General features: G+C 39.1%; 1 long non-coding RNA gene across 20 annotated transcripts in view; it reads left to right on the forward strand.

The window, feature by feature from the left end:
- LOC106505633 (uncharacterized) overlaps positions 1-13,829 on the forward strand; it is a 396,539-nt gene that overhangs the window by 183,250 nt on the left and 199,460 nt on the right. Inside the window, exon 4 of one of the 20 annotated variants that reach the window (XR_014823475.1) lies at positions 11,525-13,679. The exons of the other annotated variants lie outside the window; for them this stretch is intronic. This is a non-coding gene — a long non-coding RNA (uncharacterized LOC106505633). Of the gene's footprint in view, positions 1-11,524; positions 13,680-13,829 lie in introns of those variants that run through there. 20 annotated transcript variants of the gene reach the window in all.

Here is a 13,829-nt window from a genome sequence, read left to right on the forward strand (position 1 = left end):
ATTATTGAAAACTACTATTCATGATTATTATTTAATGAGAACTACTGTTAATAACTTATCACAACTGATAACTGATGTGAATGGTAATTGTGTTCCATAAACTTATGGCTGGGTAATAAATGTTCCCCAAACTTGGTACCTTGAAATGACCACCCATCTACTATGCTCTTGGAGTCTGTGAATCAGGAATTCTGACAGAGTACAGGTGGGATAGCCTGAGTTGCCTTCCTCATGACTGGCATCTCTGGAGGAGGGAACTTGAATAACTGGGGCAATGAACAGCTGAAGCTGGGGGTCCCCTCCCTAGCAGGATGGTCTAGCAGCTCGGTGGGAATGACTGGAAGGCTGGGTTCAGATGGGGCTGTTGGCCAGAGCATCTCGACGTGCCCTTCTCAGCAGGGTGGCCTTGGGGAAATGGGACTTATTTTAAGGTCGGTTTCCAGGTGGTTTCCTGTTCCACTGAACAAGGAAGAGCTGACATCTTTTTGACCTAGTTTTGGAAATGTCCCCTACACAGAACTGTGTTAACGCAGTCATAAGCTCATGAAGATTCTGAAAAGGGGACAGAGCTCCACCTTTGAGGAGTGTCAGAGAATCTGAAGCCAAGGGGTAACATCACCACATGTGGTTCACATTTATGAAGTGCTGTCTCTGGGCCAGGCATTGTCCAAAGGCTCTATTGGGAGCGTCCCATGTCAAGTTTTATCACAATGGTGTGAAATGTATGCTATGTAATTATGTAATTCTAATTGACAGATAAGGGAATCACAGGCTTAGGGAGGATGTGTAACTTGTCCAAGGTCAGCAATAAGTGGCCATATTGGGAACTGAACCCAAATTTGCAGGACTTAAATGCCTAAGCATTATCATCTTGGTATTCTTCTTTGTAACTCAGCTCTGAATCCTGACCCCATGAGCAGGGTAGGCTCATTTTGAGGGTTTGTGGAAAGGAAGAAATTCACAGCACTATATATCTAATGGAACACAAATAGGGACTTTGGAAGGCAACATCACGTTCTGCAACTACTGAGTTCTCTTTTGTTCCTGTCACAAGTGGAATCCTTAGGAACCAATGGGTGTATGGACTTCAGGCCTGGCATCTACATTTCTCATGTAAAATCATGTTCACATCATTTTCTCCCTGGTGGCCTGATCTCCAGAGGCCTTGTGCCTGTATCCTGAAATCAAAGAAATGGAACAAGCTTCCTTTGGAAAATGCTTGAAGCAAAGCCCTCTCAGATTCAGGAGGAATATCACAAACTGGGAGCATTCATTCCCAGGAATAAGGACAAATATCTTTTGATGACTTTTTGCAAGTACTAATTATAAGAAGCCTTATTAATGACATTTACACTCAATTTTATTTTCACATATCCACTCACCCAACAAACTCATATTGTCCCAGACATGATGCTGGGTTATGAAAATACTGCAGCGAACGAGACATATTATGGTCTTTCCCCCACAGACCCTGTAATCTAGCGAACGACACATAGTCAAAATAAATAGATAACATTGAAATCTATAATTGCTAATTCTCAGAAGTACTTTGAAGAAAATCAATAAGGTGATAAGATAAACATAAGATAGGAGTAAGGTGGGAAATCTTATTTATATATATGTGGGCTGGGTAGGCCTTTCTAGAAATATGATGTATAAGTCGAAATACAGATAAAGAAAGGAAAAGAAAGGCCATTTGTTTACTTTATTCTGACTACTCTTTGGTCCCAACTGCCTTTCCTCTGAGATCAATCCTTTTCAAAAAAAAGTAAGCTAAAAGACTTTAAGATGTTGATGGAAGAATTTAACTGATCCTTATTCCAGTATCAAGTATGTACATGGATTCTCTTCACAGGCAAGTGTAAGCCCTGAGGTTTAAGGGGTGACTTCATTCTCCACAGCATAAAAATCCAAAACCACCATCACTGTCAGCCTCAAAGTTCTTGGTCACTTCTGTGCCCACCAAGCCACTTGGGTCCTCATGCCAGCAGAGTCTTGGTGAGCCATTATGCCTGTCTTCTAAGGGCACCTTCAGCCAGCAGAAGTGGGCTAGGCCATCAGGCTAGAAGCCATTGTAAGATATGTTCCCAAAAAGCTAATATAAGTTTTACTTTTCAAGAAGACATTCAGATGACCAACAGGCACATGGAAAGATGACCAATATCACTAATTATTGGAGAAATGCAAATCAAAACTACAATGAGGTATCACCTCACACCACTCAGAATGGCCATCCTCAAAATGTCAGCAAATAACAAATACTGGAGAGGGTGTGGAGAAAAGGGACCCCTCCTGCACTGTTGGAGGGAATGTAAATTATTGCAGCCACCATGGAAAATAGTATGGATATAACTTAAAAAACTGAAAATAGAGTTACCATATGAGCCAGCAGTCCCACTCCAGGGCATCCATATGAAGAAAACTCTAATTCAAAAAGAAACATGCACCCCAATATTCTTACATTAGCCAAGACATGGAAGCAACCTAAATGTCCATCAACAGAGGAATGGATAAAGAAGATACGGTACTTAGATACAACGGAATATTATGCAGCTATAAAAAGAATGAATAATGCCATTTGAGTGGACCTAGAATTATCATAAGTGAATTAAGTCAGACAAAGACAAATAGTGGGAGTTCCTGATGTGGCTCAGTGGGTTACAAACCTGACTAGTATCCTTGAGGATGCGGGATGAATCCCTGGCTTTACTCAGGGGGTTAAGGATCTGGTGTTGCCATGAGCTGTGGTGTAGGCCAGCAGCTGCAGCTCTGATTTGATCCCTAGCCTGGGAACTTCCATATGCTTGGGTACAGCCCTAAAAAGAAAAAAGAAAAAGAAAAAAGAAAAAGAAAGGCAAATAGCAAATGATGTCACTTATATGTGGAATCTAAAATAAAAGAATACAAATGAACTTATCTACAAAACAAAAAGAGACTCACAGTCATAGAAAATATACTTTTGGTTACCAAAGGGGAAAGTGGGGAGAGAGATAAATTAGGAGCTTGGGATTAACATATACACACTACTAGATATAAAAGAGATAAACAATAAGGTTCTATTGTATAGCACAGGAAAATATATTCAATATCTTGTAATAACCTATAATAGAATATATTCATATTTAGTCTTACACAAAACTAATAAAGAATATATGTATTTAGTTATATATATAAAAGAATATATATAATTTAGTTTGATATATATAAAAAGAATCTAGTTAGTTTTATATATATAACTAAATCACATTGCAGTACACTTGAAACTAACACAACATTGTAAATCAACTACACATTAATTAAAAAATTACTTTTCAAGAGCAAAACATATTTATCAACATTAAAGTATTGATATTTAAGGAAACCTAGCCTTGGTGTAGGAAGGGGATCAGTTCCTACTAATAAATACCCATTAATGTAGTTGTTAAAGTTTAGATATTTATTGATCTGGTGACAGGACTCTCACCTGATATTTGGGCTCTCAACATCTATGGCAATTGCAAGAAGTGACACAGGGGGCTTTTGCAGGATAGTAGACTTCATGTTGGTGCATTTTAATAGTTTGTAGCCTATCTAAACAGGTAGTTATTATTTGAGACCATTCTTTTTTTTTTTTTGTCTTTTTGTCTTTTTAGGCCCACACCCACGGCATATGGAGGTTCCCAGGCTAGGAGTCAAATGTGAGCTGCACCTGCTGGCCTACACCACAGCTCACGGAAACGCTGGATCCTTAACCCACTGAGCGAGGCCAGGGATCAGACCTGTGTCTTCATGGATGCTAGGCAGGTTTGTTAACCACTGAGCCATGATGGGAACTCTGAGGCCTTTCCTTAGAAACTGCTTCATTCATGCCTGTGTATGCACACAATAATACATATGCACATATTTAACAGAATAATTAGCATGTATACATTTAATCATACATTAAATTATGATTTAATTCCTAAAATAGCAGCCAATATCCTATTGTACACTCACTTATCTCACTGAAATCTTACCACAACCCTATAAAATTGTTGTTATATGACATTCTACAGGCAAAGAAGCAATGTTAAGACGAAAGTTGTCCAAGAGCCTAGATATATGTGGCTATTTAACTGAAATTATTTAAAATTAAATAAACAGTCTCTCATTCACACTAGCCAATTTTCAAATGTTTAGTGGAACATTTCCATCATTGCAGAGAGTTCTGTTGGAAAGCTCTGCAGGCTCTAGGGCAGAGTTTCTCATCTTTGCCAACATGGAGATTTGAGGCCAGATAATCATATGCCATGGGGAGCTGTCCTGTGGAAGGATGCCTAACAGCCCCACCCACTTGTCGCCAGGAAACCCCTCCCCCCAGTCGTAGCAACCAAAATTGCCTCTAGATAGTATCAAATGTCCTCTGGGAGCAGAAAGAAAATCATCCCTGATTGAGAACCACTGCTCTAAACACAGCCTATGGTTTATAGGCTGGGTGGGAACTTGGGTAAGTTGTTTTTAATTCTTTTCCTCACTTATAAAAGATTAAAAAATAAAACACATATTCATAGGGTTTTGTGAGGGTCAAATACTGTCGATAAAGTGCTTGGTGGATAATAAAAGCCCATTAAATTGTTTTTAGGACACTAATGCTCCAACTGCTCCCTTCACTGAAGGATATCTGCATTAACTAATGTGGCATCTGGAAGTCAGGAAACCAAGATTTCTGCTGACCATTCCAATGCCCCATCCATGAACTTGGGCTTCCACGTTCAGATAACTGAAGGGGTTGAGACAAATGACAGATCGGCTCCATTTGTTTAGACAACAAACCCGAGGGACAAGAAAACTTAAAAAGCTAGCAGATAAAACTCCAATTGAACACAGAAAATGATTTTTCAGTCTCATTGCCTGAATTTCTTTAGAAAGGCCTTGAGAGAATATAGAACAATGAGACAATCAATTAATGAGAAAGGTTTTAAAAATTTCTCTGTAAAAGTTAAAACAAACATTTAGATCAAGTATAGTGAAAATGATAATAATATATCAATAGACAACTGTCATAAGTTTCCAACCTCAAATGTCTGAAAAGGCATACTTAGACAAGCAGTCCTATCATTGTATCAGGTTCAGACAACAACATTAGTAGGGTGGAAAGATAATTAAACAAATATTTTGTGTGTGCCTATTGCTGCCATGGAAAAAAACAAATTTGGATGTTTTAATGGGCTTACATTTCAGGGGAGACTAACATCAACTTTTATTTTTTTCCCCCACTTTTCAGGGCCACACCCATGGCCTATGGAGGTTCCCAGGCAAGGGGTCAAATCAGAGCTGTAGCTGCCGGCCTACACCACAGCCACAGCAACGCTGGATCCAAGCCGTGTCTGCGACCTATACCACAGCTCATGGCAACGCCGGATCCTTAATCCACTGGGTGAGACCAGGGATCAAACCCGAAACCTCATGGTTCCCAGTCCGGTTCATTGGGCGATGAGCCACAACAGGGAACTCCAACATCAACTTATTTTACCCTTGACATTTTTCATGGTTTGTAGGATTAAGCTGAATATAACTTTTTGAATATAAAATCATCACTAGCGAATAAAGTAAACAATATGAACCAATATTTGACCATTTTTGACCTACAGGAAGGGAAATTCCTTAAGATTTCAAACCAGTTCATTGAAGAAGGGAGCAGAAATAGAAGAGTGCATTGCTTCAGTTTATGTTTTGCCAAATGATACCTGATGTTGCTAATTGACACCTCATCTCTCTATGAGAAACAGAGTTGAGTTTCCCCATTCATATAATGACCTAGCTGTTCATCATGCATTTGCAATATATCAGGCCCCATATTAAGAATTAAGCATTGGAGTTCCTGACATGGCTCAGCAGTAATGAACCCAACTAGCATGAGGATGTGAATTTGACCCCTGGCCTCGCTCAGTGAGTTAAGGATCCCACATTGCCGCGAGCTGTGGTGTAGGTCACAGACACGGCTAGGATCTGGTGTTGCTGTGGCTGTGGTGTAGGCTGGCAGCTGCAGCTCCAATTCGACCCCTAACCTGGGAACTTCCACATGCTGCAGGTGCAGCCCTAAAAAGAAAAAAAAAAAGAATTAAGCATTACCTTCTTATCCTCATTTAAGTGTCACAACATGTCTACTATGATGAGGGCATTATTTATTTCTATTTTGAAGATGAGAAAACTGAGGCTGAGAGGGTTTGGATTAACTTGTAAGACTCAGGTCTGCAAAATTCCAAAACTTGTGGCTTGCTGCCATCCTAGAGCTGCGGGTCAAAGATGAAATAGATGTTTATTCTCACGTGCTGTAACTCACAGTCATAACTTGCATGTTAGATATGCTCACTGCACCTGGATGGCATAGGACACGCCAGGTGTCATCTTTTATGGTCTGAGTACTTTTGCCATGTTAATTCATTCGATTAGCTTACAAACGAGACATCTTTCACACTTTGGTTACACTAACTATTTTCTGAAAATGATCCAATCAGCCAAACTCTCTGCAAAAAAGGAAATATTTTTCTGGTCCCTTGTTCATAGAGAGAAATTCTGATGTGCTATTTTAAAAAATGAAGTAAGTTCTTAACTAATCCATCAAACCTGTCCAACGCCACCAGGCCCAGAATAAGAGAGAGATTAAAAATGTCTCAAAGGAAAAACTCACTAAATTCGAGTTACTACAGGGAGAGGCAATTCTGAATTAATAAAGTATCTTAATTAAAGTATGAGTTAAAAGAAAGCCTTGGAGTTCCCGTCATGGATCAGCAGAAACAAATCTAACTAGCATCCATGAGAATGCAGATTGCATCCCTGGCCTCGTTCAGTGGTTAAGGATCCAGCATTGCTGTGAGTGGTGGTGGTCACAGACGTGGCTTGGCTCGGATCCTATGTTGCTGTGGCTCTGGTGTAGGCCAGCAGCTGTAGCTCCGATTCAACCCCTAGCCTGGGAACCTCCATATGCCTCAAGTGCAGCCCCCCCCCCACAAAAAAAATGTCTTATCTTTTGATATCTGATGGATGAATGAAAACTGGAGTGTGGAAAATATAGAATTACATCAACTGAGCAAAAAAAAAAACCAAAAAAACAAAAAAACTATGGGGAGGTCTCATTGGGGCTATTTTGATGAACAGATGAGGGCTATTTGAATACAGTTTGCTATATACTTTGAGGTCAAGGTGCTACTATAGTCTTGGGTAAGCAGGTAAACATTACCGTTACCCTTAGGATCTCTTTATACTATATTATAGATATACATACATAAAATATATAAAATATATATTCTGTACTACATAGGTTTACGTAGGGAGAGAGAGAAATACCAATTTACTGACACCAATTTTACTCTTTTTTTTTTTTTTTTTTTTTTTTTTGTCTTTTTAGGGCTGCAACTGCAGCATATGAAGATTCCCAGGCTAGGGGTTAAATTGGAGCTGTAGCTTCTGGCCTACACCACAGCCATAGCAAAGTGAGATCCGAGCCGAGCCACGTCTGCAACTTGCACCACAGCTCATGGCAATGCCATGTCCTTAACCCATTAGCAAGGCCAGGGATAGAGCCTGCATCCTAATGGATGCTACTCAGATTCGTTTCTGCTGAGCCACGATGGGAATTCTGACATCAATTTTATTCTAACACAGAGAGGTACAGAAGTGTTGAAGACAATGATAAGAAACCCCTAAGACTGGAAGTTTGCAATCCCTCTAGGTGTGAAAGAGAAAAGAGAATATTAACATCTTCAGAAAGAATCTGGAGACTGCTTTCAATTATAGCAGGAATTAATGGCAATAATATAAAGTCATAAGCCAAAAAATGTATATATTTTCTACTGTTCTATATACGATCTGTGCCATATATATGAAATCACACAATGATAATGATCTCCCCAGACTCCATCTAAATAAAGTTTGAATTGTTGGGGGTAGAACTCATAAAGTGTTTTATAGTTGAACTTAAAAAAATAACTGAAAAAGGATAGCTGAATATGGCTACTTTCTCCATTTGAACCAGTCACATTTTGTTCCATCAAAATTTTTTTTTTTTTTTTTTTTTTTTTTTAGGACCACACCTTCGGCACATGGACGTTCCCAGGCTAGGGGGTCGAATTGGAGATGCAGCTGTCAGTCCACACCACTATAGCAGGCCAGATCTGAGCCATGTCTGTGACCTACACCACAGTTTGTGGCAACGCCAGGTCCTTTAACCCACTGAGTGAGGCCAGGGATTGAACTTGCATCCTCATGGATACTAGCTGGATTCTTAACCTACTGAGCCACAATAGGAACTCCTGGTCTATCAAATTTATCACTTTTCTCATACCAATATAATGGGAAACTTGATTCTAATTTGAAGTGTTAATATTCATTTTTAGTTCAGTAAAGTATTTAGACCTATCTCCAATATGTGTCTAGAAGAAAAACCCATTGGACTGTTGTAAAACAGAGAGAATAGCCAACAAATGACAATATAAAATCTTGTAGGAGGGAAAAAATAGAAATAAATAGGAATATATTTATAACAATTTATCCTCAATCTTAGGGGCTTAAAACAACAAACATGTGGAGTTCCTGACATGGTGCAGTCAGTTAAGAATCCAACTGCAGTGCCTCAGGTCAATGTAGAGGCACAGGTTTGATCTTCAGCCGAGAGCAATGGGTTAAAGGATCAGGTGTTGTTGCAGCTTTGGTGTAGGTGACAGCTGTGGCTCAGATTCAACCCCTGGTCTGGGAACTTCCATGTGCCACAGGAGTGACCATTTAAAAAACCCAAAGAAATAAAAATACAAAAAAATGTATTATTTCATGTTTTCTGTGGGTCAGGAATCTGGAAGCAATAGCTGGGTCTCTCATAAGGCTGCCATCAAGGCAGCAGCCAGGGAACAGGAATCTAAGGCAGGACTGAGGTATAAGGACAGATGTGGTGGGAGGCAGGGAGGTGGGAGGGAGACAGGTGGGCAGGGTGGGGATGGAAAATGAATCCAAGATGAAAGCCAGTCTTTCCATAACCTAGTTTTGGAAGTAATATTCCATCACTTCTGCTAAATTCTGTGTGTTAGAAATGAGTCAGCAAGTGGGGCCCACACTCAAGGAGAAGGAATTATAGGGTCTTCCCTGGTGGCATGGTGGGTTAAGGATCTGGTGTTATTACTATTGTGGCTTGGGTCACTGCTGTAGCACAGGTTTGGTTCCTATCCCAGGAACTTTTGCATGCCATGGGCACAGCCAAAACAAAACAAAACAAAAACAAAAACAAACAAACAAACAAAAAAAAAAAAAAGGAGAAGGGACTTTGTGTAAGTATGGACACCAAGAAGGTCATCTCAGAGGCTGCCCACCACAGTGAGTTTTTCCATTCTGAAGGCTGTAATCTCTGTAAAGCATAACCTGGGGACATTAGAAATCTCTGTAAAGCATAACCTGCGGACATCAGAAGGACAAATAAAACAAGGAGGAAATGTATCCAAACTATGCTTTTGCTCTTTATTTTTTTCCTTGTTGAAATTTTCCCCTAAGCCACTTAAAAAAAAAAAAAAAAGATTCTTCATCTTCTTCATCTATTAACCTCAAACTATTACTTCGAGAATGGATAAGCAATGAGGTCCTGCTGTAGAGCACAGGGAACTCTATCCAATCACTTGTGATAGAACATGATAGAAAGTAATACGAGGGGAAAAAAAGTGTGTGTGTATATATATATGTATAGGGGGGTCACTCTGCTATACAGCAGAAATTGACAGAATGTTATAAATTATAATAAAAAAATTTTAAAGAAAAAGATTTTGTTCACAGATATCGTGACTGCTTACCCAGAGTTGACAGCCCAGAGTTGTACAAGGATTGGTCATTCCATTGTATGACTTGAGAGAAGTCAGGGAGCCCCCCCGCCCCCATAGCACCTTAAAAGAAGCTATTAGATTCTTGGGGTGTAAGATGTACATTCTCAAGGAAGGGGGGAAATACCACCCCCAAGGGGGCAAAAATTGGTCCTTGAGGGGCAAAGAGCTGTTACTCCTTTTACATATAAAGCAAAGATGTACACATAGTACATACCAGATACATGGTATATCTGTAGTATTAAAATTTTATAGGTAATGATTAGGGCTGGAATTCCTTCAAAAGCTCCTTCAGGAGGGTGATAATGAGGAAAAGGGTTGAGAAAAACTTGATGAAGGACAGGCAGCGATAAAGGGTTCTTAAGGAAGGCTTCAGGGAGGGGTGTAGGGATATAGATTCAACTAGGGGAGGAGGAGATGAAGTTTGGAAACTGGTAGAGTATGAATGAGTTTTCCCACACACACACTGGACTTGGGTGTTACTCACTCTTCGATCTGATTTTACTTATTGTCTACCTTCCAGGGATTCTTCACAGTTTATGACCCACTGAGTTCCTTTCTGGTTTTGGAGAAAGGCTATGTACAAATTCATTTTAAACATGTTCTGTAATGTTTATGGGAGACTTGGGGTTGGCAGGAAAGGTAAGTTGGTTAACCATCCAGAAATGGAAACTGTTGAAAACAGGGTGAGAAAAGATTGGATCCATTTTCTCTCTCCTTCCCCCTTCCTCCCATTCCACCATTGGATGGAGGCAAAGTCTGTGAGATGAAGAAGAGAAAAGGATGGGAAGCTAGGCAGGAGGGTGTGGAATCCAGTAAAAGAGAAGGCAGTGCAAGAAACCCGGCATATCAGCCACCATATGAGAATCTAGTCCTGAGGCTATGGATCTAGACCCGTTTTCTCCCTTGTAATATGAAGAGTTTGTATAAAATAATATTTAAGGTTGACTTCAGCTCTGACATTATATGATCCCATGAAATACCATCTCCATTTTCACAAGAAGGTCTGGAAGTACCACTGTTCAAGTTGTATATTTTTGGGTTAAGTTGGTGATTCTCCTGCTGGATTTCAGCTATTCGGGGAAACCAATCAAAGTTAAGTTGTTAACTTACAACTGTCTCCTTCAGGTGAACTGAGCATCACCATCATTACAATTTAAGCAAGAAAGACTCCACTTCTAAAGAGTCTTAATGGATTCAGTATAGAAACCAAGGTTCAAGTTTTGTAGGTCCTCTAGGACTTGAAAGACTCTGAAGACATATCAAGCCAAAAATCACAATCTTTCTTATTACAGTGAACCACACAAAAGTCCCATTTTCATAGGTCAGAAATTGTTGAATGTTGGCAAATTTATATAGTTCCACTTAGAGTTTAATGAGCAGATCAGTCTTCCTTAATGAGAAACAACTTCCTTATTAACAAAATGTTTTTATCTATCTTATGGCACTTTAAAGAATTCTCCTGGATTTTTTTCCCATCTTTTTTTTTTCTTCCATTTTTCCTATTTTGTGCCATTAGTTAAATCCAAGTATAATTAACTGACTTCGAAAGTGAAAACAAAAGGAGAGGTGTCTATTTATAATGAGTTGGCTTACAAAACAAAAACAAAGTTATTTTTCTGGTTCTAAGGAGAGGTTTCTCCCTAATAAATGTGGTCAACTTGCAGTCTTTAAGAACCTGCTTCATCTGTTCCATATGTTTCCCATAGGGTTTGCAGCAATAGTGGAACTGGCCCAAGAAAACAAGAGAAAATGCACAGAGGCAATTATAAAAAGATGGATGGGACCTTGTTTCACATTTGCCTGGTTCTTCAGAGTCTACTCTGGGATTCTGAGAAAAAAATCTAGATTTGACTTCTCTGCTACAGTATGAGTTAGCTAGATATGTAGGCTGAGGCTGAGGGGTAAAAGGAGAGAGAGATGGATGGAGGAGAAAGAGAAGAATTAGGATAATCAGGAGATGGAAGATAAATATCATATGATATCACATATGTGGAATTTAAAAAAAAAAGATACAAATGGACTTTTTTACAAAGCAGAAATAGACTCATAGATGTTGAAAACAAGCTTATGGTTACCAAAGAGGAAACACTGGAGGGAGGGATAAATGATGAGTTTGGGATTAACATATACACAATTTTATATAAAATAGATAATCAACAAGGACCTACTGTAAGCACAGGGAACTCTACACAATATTCTGTAATAACCTATATGGGGAAAGGATCTAAAAAAAGAATGGATTCATGGATATGTATAACTAATTCACTTTACTGTACTCCTGAAAGTAATACAACATTGTAAATCAACTATACTCCCATATAAAATACATATTAAATTTTTTAAAGAAGGAGATGGGAAAAAATGATAAACATTGGGAACAACAGAAGAATTTGGAGGGTAAATGGAGTTGGAAGAAGAACTGAGGAAGAAGGCAGGGGGAACAGTGAAGAGAAATGGAGGAGAGCACTAATGGTTTCTGACCCAGCATTCCTAGATGGATCACTTCAAGAAAAGAGAAGGCTGATTTAAAATTTTAAAAAGTTTGAAAAAAAAAAAGAAAGAAAAAGAAAAGAGAAGAGATGCTAATGTGACTTGTTTGTATTTTTTTTAAATCACAACTTTCTCCTCCCACCTCCTTCCAAAAGAACTTAATGGGTCTAGGAGAGCAAAGCAACGGGAATATTCTAGAACTGCTTTGAGAGAAAAGCCTTCAGAGAATCTTCTACTTTTCTTCTGCTCCCAGTGCCAGACTACAGCCCAATAAAATTAAAGTAGAAAATGAAGAGTTAAAAGAAATGAGTGGCAGGGCTCTAGAGATTCCCTCTGTCGTCTGTCACAACCTCTATTCTCTCTTGGTTTTTATATGTTTCTCTGAATTTTGACCTCTCTGGTGATCAACTTGGACATGGCATATTCTGGAAACAGCTAGAAATGTGGTTTGACATGTGGATTAAACTGTGCTGACAAACACAGAGTCCACAAAATACTGTCACCTGGAGCAAAGGAAGCCCTGAGTAGCTACATCTTGTCTCCTGATCTACATGGAACTGTCTCATTTCTGAGCAGAAGCACAGCCAAAAGAGAGGACACACAGACTAGTTTTCAGGCCATTTCCTTATTTACGGGTCATGGCAGTCAGCAATTCCCAGGACAACACAAGCAACTATCCTTACGAAACAAATAGACAAATAACAGCAATGAAGAAATAATCCCTCTCGGTATTCCTTCTCAAGGTCTTTCTCCCTGGACAACTTTCTCTTCTCCCGAAGCAAACTCTAAGGTGGAAGATAAGGATGTTACTTGTATACACCCTGGTTCATTGGCAGTATAAACTTTCTGTCTGCCAAAAATGTGAAAAGGAAGCATGCTGAATTTAGCTTCCCCAGAACTGAATTCAACTGGATGTCAAACTTCTAGTAGGGCTTGTAAAAGTTCCACTGTTGTTGGCATCTGCAGTTCTAGCCCAGGACAGCTGTAAAAAACATCTTCTTGCCAAAACGTGATTTGGGAAAGGTCATCTTATTACATGATTTATTTATATTGTTTCCCCACAGTACAAAGCGTTCTGAAGAGGACTCAGAGCTAAATGGAGGAGAAATACCTCAAGAAATCCTTAAGCTCCCCTGCTCCATTCACCAGCATTGTATGGGCCAAGGAGATGTTTGGTGTAAATTCTTTTCTGCCTTAATCAAATTAAAAGGAAAGTTCTATCAGGATAAAAGCAATCTTTTCTCTCCTCTCTTCTGAAACAGTATCAGTAAGAAACGTGATTAGAAGTAGATCTTGGTTTTAAAGTCCCTAAGAAAAATGAAGATATTCTTTCTCTTTCAGAAAAGAAAAAAAAAAAAAAAAAAAAAAAGTCAACTTAATCAGATTTCCAATAGTTTATCTTCTTACACATTGTGTTATCATTTTAAAGGACTTACCTTTTCTCTCCTGGATTTCTTTTCCAGAAGAGACCTGTGTTAGTTACATTCTAAACAGACAGTATGTAATATGGAAAGTTGAATA

The sequence above is a fragment of the Sus scrofa genome, chromosome 13 (assembly GCF_054392235.1).
Source record: "Sus scrofa isolate SSC_HxYL_T2T_F1_AM1 chromosome 13, Sscrofa_HxYL_maternal_Yorkshire_Landrace_v2.0, whole genome shotgun sequence".
Lineage (NCBI taxonomy): Eukaryota > Metazoa > Chordata > Mammalia > Artiodactyla > Suidae > Sus > Sus scrofa.